At 30.1% G+C, this 7,399-nt stretch overlaps 1 protein-coding gene across 8 annotated transcripts in view; it reads left to right on the forward strand.

Annotated features, from left to right (window-relative positions):
• Positions 1–6,965, forward strand: part of CPSF6 (cleavage and polyadenylation specific factor 6) — a 29,552-nt gene extending 22,587 nt beyond the window's left edge. For 4 of the 8 annotated variants that reach the window (XM_008256767.5, XM_008256769.5, XM_008256770.5 and 1 more), the window contains one exon: positions 6,541–6,965. The gene's annotated coding sequence lies outside the window, so the exon portion shown is untranslated. Of the gene's footprint in view, positions 1–15 lie in introns of all 8 variants that reach the window. The other 4 variants (XM_008256768.5, XM_070052602.2, XM_070052600.2 and 1 more) reach the window with 3 other exon arrangements.
• Positions 6,966–7,399: the final 434 nt, after the last annotated feature.

Here is a 7,399-nt window from a genome sequence, read left to right on the forward strand (position 1 = left end):
TATCTACATTTTAAGTGATCCAACTACTTGTTCTGAATTTAATCTTCTGAAAACATCTGAGACAAATAATAGGTAAGTGATGACAGGTAAAAATTTTGACTTTTTATCCTGGAAATTGTATTGCTGAGTTGTTACTTTCAGGCTTCAGATTGTTATGATCTTAACAAAGCAAGAAAAATAATCAAGAGGACTCATTGTGTACTTCTAAAACCTAAAATTTGGAATTCTCATCACATAATTTGCATGTGACTTTAGAGTATTTAAAATACAAAGTACAGGAAGTTATTTCAGATACAAATATTATGTGCTTGGACTCCTAAAAATTAAAGTTTTTATCCTTGAATTAATTTCATTTGTCCCTAAAACAAGAAAATCTGCCATTGTAATAGTTTAACACAGGAGAATGTTACCTCAGCATTGAAAGTATTTTTCTATAAAAACAAAACAGTATTTTAGGAAAATTACTGTTGCCCTGGCATCTGATTTTTGGGTTTTTTTTTTTTTTAATAAAAGAGAAGAAGCAGTATAAAATTTGCAAAGAAGAAATAAGTTTCTTGATTAAAATGGGTTCAACTTAAAATTTTAAATTATGTGAAAGACATACATCCTAGATTAGAATAACCTTGAAATAATTTTATTTGATGTTTCATTCATAAATCATAATCATTGTCTTTTTTTCTGTATTTTAAAACTATTTCTTGTGTGCATTTTTCATGAAGTGGGAAGAGTTGTCTGTTTATGGTTCATTTTCACATGTAATTTTATTTTTATATTTGTGAACAGCATTTATTCACGTGAAGAGTTTGGGGAAAGCACTATAAGGCTATGCATGTAACACAAAGGTTACTCTGTAAACAAAAATTTTTTTTATTTGTTGCTGGTATAGCCAAATTAAATTAGGCTAAAACAAAACCCTCCCTTTATGTGGTTATTTTTCATAATACTGGAAAACTTACTGAAAATTCAGTCCTGGTAATTGCTAGCGTTTAAATTGTAATGGGCAAAATCAAAGACTTTATCAAGACTTTATCAAGTGTATGTAACTGTGACAGAATAGTAGTTTCTCTAACCGTAACAGATGTATTAGCAAATGAAATCCTCTTTGAATAAAACTAAGAAAATAATCATGAAAATGATATTTTTTGGAACACTGATAATCTTTTCTACTGTTTAAAATGTTAGGAGCAAGACCAGTTTTCGTACTTTTCCTTGCATTTTGAGTATGTAGCTTGAAAACTTAAATTTCATTACAGTTCTCCATATATTGTATTATAAAATTTAATACAATTCTTAAAAACATTCCTTTAATATGAGATAGGACATCTTTCAGTTTTAAAAGTAAGTTTACTGAAACTGATGCTATGTATGAATGTTAAGAATTGGATGTTGTATCATGTAAATCTAAACACTTAATTTTAAAGATGTAATTTGCCTGCCACCCCTCTGAGTTGAATATATCTGACCCCATCTTACGAAAAAATTTTCAGTGTCCATCTGTTTAAGGAGATGTGGCCAGGTTGTTTCTTCAGATGTTTAACTGTCATTTCATTTGTAGATGGGTGCAAGTTATACAGGGTATATAAATTTCTCAGAAACTGTATCAGCAAGCTTCTAGTTAGTTACTGAAGATATAATGAAATGAATACTTTTTCAGTTATCTCCAAAATTATGTGTGCCCATGAAGGTACCTTTAAACCAATATAAACCCAAAGTTAATTGATGACAATCTTATTTATTTCTGATTTTAGTAAGCTAGTGTAGTCAAACAAGTAAACTTCTGAAAAGCCCATTGTTAATTTTAAATACATGATTTAATAACATCCCAATAATGGTACACTTACGTATGTCATGACTTGAGTTTCATTACATTCAGACATCAACTATGAATTCCTAATGTGCAAACTATTGTTGGCATTTTTCTTAATCACTGATGTACCATACCAAAAATCCCATATTTTGTTTGTACATTAATCAGAATTGAGTTGTAATATTGTTATGTGCCTTCATCCAAGCAAAATTTTATAAAGCATTCCAGCAAAAAAAAAAAAATTGTTATCCTGGATTATTGTGTCTTTGCTATACCAAACAGTATTTATTGTGGAAGTAGACATGATTAAAGAGATGGGATTGGGATTAAGGATACTAAAGTGAAAACCTTGTTTAAACAAAACAAAAAAATCTGCAAATTGCATTACCAATATATCAGGTCCTGTTGACCACTTTAGAAGTTTTTTGAGTCCTTTTGAGCTTTCATGCAAACCTTAAATGGACTAAATGGATTAAGAGTGACTTCAAAGCCAAAGGGAATGTCAGGAGTAAGTCTGTATACAAATAAAATAATAATGTAATCTATTAATAAAGTTATGATGAATGGCTTAAAGGGCAAGTTCTTAACTGAAAACTTGATGATGTCAGCAAGTTGTCAATGTCTGTCCACTTTCCTTTTTTTGTTTCAACTGTTGGTAATGTTGATTGCATTCTCATATTTAAGATGTATTAGTTTTTCTAAGAGCATTCAGTATCTAAGTTCAAATAGGTTACACCCAATGAGAAAATATCAGTATTGTAAATTTCAGTATGTAAATACATTGTGCTTCATATTCTGTAACTTCTGCCTCTATTCTCAGACCACTCTGAGCAAAATAAAAGTGCTTTAAGATTGTATGCTTCTCACAAAAACAATTTTACTTTCATAGTTGAGTTATTTTCTTTGAGGTTGTGTTCCTCTTAGTATTTGGAATAGCCCTAATCAGATTTCTACTTACAGTTCAGTTTTTCTTTGTGTACTAAAGAGTAATGAAGCCAAATTATTTTTTAAAGAACTTTTTATTTAGCCTTTTCCTCTCCCTAATTTGTAAGATTTTACATATTCTGAAACCATTCTCTTTTGATAATATTTTTAAACATGTATGGGGGCTGGATTAAATACCTATTCTTTCCTTGACTGTATGATTACTTATACGGTAAATATTTTTGTCATTGCAAAAGATTTGGGATGCTTTGAGTTGTTAATCAACTGATTAGCTTTGTATTTATTTTGGTACAGAACAAAGCCAGAAGAGTAAAATTCTTTCTTCAGTGTTGTTTCATCTCCTTAAGAGAGTTAGTTGTTGCATTGAGGCTTGTGTGAAAATTAAATTCTTTCAATAACTTGTGGGATGATACTGATTGTAAAATGATAAGGTCATCTAAGCTCTGAGTAATATTTCTGTTACCCTCTGTTTCTCCATGTGTCCTAACTGCTATATCTGAATGTGCTAGCTCTTGTTTCTTTGGCTTCTAATTTACCTTGTTTTTAGTATTTATAAAACGTGTCTGCACAGCTGTCTTAATTAAAGTGATAAGAGAGTAGGAAGTGATCCCTGGATGGATATGTAGTGTTTTGCTCACTGTGGTTTAAGAATATGAGTATAGTTTTGTTTATAAATAATTATCTCTGTTTAAAAAAAAAAGCCAGTGAATCACCTTGCTCTCTTCACCTCATCTCAGTGTGAAATTTACTACCATTGTTTTAGTTTGTAAATGAGATTGTTTTGAGTAAATAATGTTGAACGTTTAGTTAACATTGCTTACTGAAAGCCTAATAGTCAATAAGGGGGAAGGTGTCATTTATGTTCTCCCAGTTTATGAATTCTCTTTCTTTGGTGCCATCTTTAAGTCTCACGGTGAATTCTGAATAACAAACAGCACATTTGAAATGTTCATTTTGTGAATCTTTTTGGGGCAAAGCTGATTTTTCTTTTGACTATGATGAAGTTCATTTCTGCTATTTTAGTAGACTGCCTAGAGCAACAGTCATGTTATAGAGTAGTAAAATACCCCTATTAGAATGAGGTAAGTACTTTTGTTTGGAGATAGGTAAAAATTAGAATGCTTTGGTAGTAGGCAACTTTTTGTAAACATCTACAATAAACAGTTTTTATATAGTATGTTCTGGCCAACAAAAGGAATTTTGATTTGAAAAAGAGTTAACATGTTTTTAGACACTTATTTCACTTGCCCACATCATCTCCATTCCTCTCATTAAGGAGAACTTTTCAGATAAAAGTGAATTTCATTTAAATGAGTTAATAAAATTTTATGATAATCCTCTTTTAATCCAGGTTACTAATATGATAAACCTATAAAAGAGCCCTATATATATATATATATATATATATATATATATATATATAATGTTTTACTTAAAAATGATTTTACTATGAGTTTAAAATATGGATATTAACAAATTTGTTTAGATAAATTTCTAACAGAAACAATCATAATGTTACAAATAATTGCTTGATCTTACAGTATCTCAAAGTGGAAGCCCTTCTCTGTGTTGACATTTTACTTGCAGATCATTGTGGTTTACAGACTTGGCTAAAAAGCTGAGGATTCCATTTGTTTCCTAGTTGTATTAACAACTGTTTATGTAGGTCTTCCTTTTATAACTGATGGCTGAGCCAAGTAACTGTGTGGTTTTGACAATATAGATTTGACCAATTGCTATTCTGAAAATATGGGCATTGAATGTATTTGTCACTTTGAAACTTCTTTTTGATATATTTGTTTTTGTAGATGTCTTCTTAGATATTTGAGACTAGTATGGATTGGATTATTGGAAATGGGTTGTATTGCCTTCAAATTTGCTTCTGTTTGAGATTGTACATTTGTATTTTCAAGTGGATAAATGTAAAGTGTCTAGAATTAGAAATAAAAATTGCCAGACCATCCCACAGGTTTTATGTCTATATGATAAAAATGATGAGATTTAGTAATAATTAAGACATACCTATAAAGTATAGGCAAGATAAGTGCATTAGTCCTGGGTAAAGATGTATATTGTAATTTCACAAACAAAATTCTCTATAAAAAGTAGCGAAGTTCTCCATGGGAGTGATAATAATAAAAAGATTGAAATATATGCTGCATGTGTTTTGAAAGGGTTGAATATTACAGTCTTGTTCACTGTATTTTCCCCATTTAACCCATTGTGTCCCATTGTCCTATACATAGGACATCTATACCACTTAATGATCAACAAACATACCACTTATGATAACCTTGCACCTGTGTCAGTTTTTGAAATATTTGTAGAATTGAAAACTTGGGACATAATGGGTTAACAGTCCCTCTCATGTCCATCCCTTCCAACACTACACAGTATACAGGGAGAAGGCATTCTGTTATGAAATTTATGAATTTCCCAGTAATCCTTTTTTCAGATTAGAAAATATGCCTTCTCTCTTTTAATAGTTTACTAGTTTTTTTAAGTTTGTTGCAAAAAATGAAACATTTGAAATCTGCCATTTTAGGAGTTTTTACTATTAAATAATTACACTAAATAGCATTACCACCATAAAGTAAGATGAAGGTACAATACAAGGAAACATTAATAATGGTTTAAGTATCTGTTTGAAAAATATGGGCATATTTTTAGAGAGTTTCAGAATTAACCTTTGTTTTTTCCTTTTGCAGTTGTAAAACTTAAGTTTTTACTGCTAGATAGTGAATACATATGTGTGCTGATGCTCACAACATAGTTGGAATAAAAGGACATGAAGGATAAAATTTATAGTTGAGAGAAATTACTCAATTGTGAAGCAAAACTATTTTTAAATTATTTTTATGGCAGAATATGATGAAAAATTGTGCCCTTAAATCACTATTGAAATGGTGTCTTGGAATTTATATTTTAAGTATCTGATGTTTCAGTAACTTACATCCAAGTTAACTGAATGTTTCTTTTGTGAACCTCTGCCTGAAGTTTGGATATATATGTATTCTTGAAATTTTAGTTCATGAACTTTATATTCTGTTTCTTTTATTTTCGTTATGTGATTTTTCGATGAAATTTTTCAATGTAGATTCTCGTTTAGCTTGTTTTGGTTCTTTAATATAATAGTAGATGGTTTTATATAGATGGAAGAGAATGAAAGGAGAGGAAATGTTTAAAATTTGTATTCTGTCTAATGATTTGTATGTGGATGTCATATTTATTTAAATGTCCATCTTGAGCTATATATATATATATTTTTTGTAACATGGAGCACCATTTGATTTACAACAATTGCAGAAATACCTGTATGCTGTCAAATAGATTAATCTGTAAAATAATATATTGAATTTTATATTCAGTTCAGCATTTGTTAAATGAGTTAGTGTAGAATTGGTACATGGATGAATGAAAGTATTTACATTAAAATCAGGCGTTTTTCCATTTATTTTTGTAGTATGCATATTTTAGAAAATGATTTAATGATGTTTCCATCATCACAGAAACAGTAGCTGCTGTATTTTCATTTATATATCAGTCACTAAATTTCAAAGGCAATAATATCTAAGAAGAATGAAATCATTGTATCAGTTTAAATCATTAGATAAATTGGGAGCCTTTCTCCACCACAAAGGCAGCTACTGTTTCAGTGAGTTCTTACTTTGTGTTAGTACGTAACAGTGAAGTAGATGCACGACTTGTGTATGTATAGTTAAGCCAGCGTTTTTCTGTGTATTTTGGGGAATAGCAAAATCTACATCACAAATTTTGACACATTACAGCTGAAGGAAGAGGAACACCTTCCAAGACAAAACAGCCTTCATGGGGGAAAATGACGCTTGTCCAGCAGTTTGCTTCTTGTGATTGAACTGAACGTGTAAGGATTCATGGATAAAATGAACAGGAATAGATCTGAATAAAGCAAATCTGCATAAATGGTAACCAGTAGCTCTACTTTTATTTTTTATGTTGCTTAACTGTTTTATTTGAAGGAAACCTGTGTGATTTAAAAAGTTATAGCTTTTGCAACTTTATTACTGGTTATATACATTTGGCCATTATAATGTGCAAGCAATTGGAAAAAGTCAAGTATTTGCTTGTTTTTATAGTAGTTTGTTCTTGTTAAAAATGTTCATATGATAATGTCTGTAAACAGCACCACTTTGATTACAATAGATGTAGTGTTGTAATAAACTGTTTAATGGGGCTGATGTGTAAAGCTGTTCAAGTTATTTGATGTTTACACCTCAGGGAAAGTCTTGTGTTCAGCAATATCTAAAGATAATGTTACTATGACAACATTTTTACTGTCCTTTAAAAAAGCATTGCAATAGCGTTTTGGATATGCATCAATCTAATCTTGCGTTCAGTGAATTAAACATACTAATTAAGTGTCTCTTGCCCTTGGTTTTGATATTAGAGTAGGTGATCCCATGGAAATTTAATATTTCTATATTCTGCTTTTCTAGCTGTTTTTACCTAGTTAGCTTGTGATTTTGCTGAATGGTATGTAAACTTGTAAAAACTGAAATTTGACAGATGTAGCAATCCAGTCAATGTGTTAGGAATCAAGAAAATTTGAGATTTTAACATTTTAGTAAAAAAATACCATACATATTTGCTATAGAAATGCAGCTTAAT

This window comes from Oryctolagus cuniculus, chromosome 11, assembly GCF_051225735.1.
Source record: "Oryctolagus cuniculus isolate XC-2025 breed Fujian yellow rabbit chromosome 11, ASM5122573v1, whole genome shotgun sequence".
Classification (NCBI taxonomy): Eukaryota; Metazoa; Chordata; class Mammalia; order Lagomorpha; family Leporidae; genus Oryctolagus; species Oryctolagus cuniculus.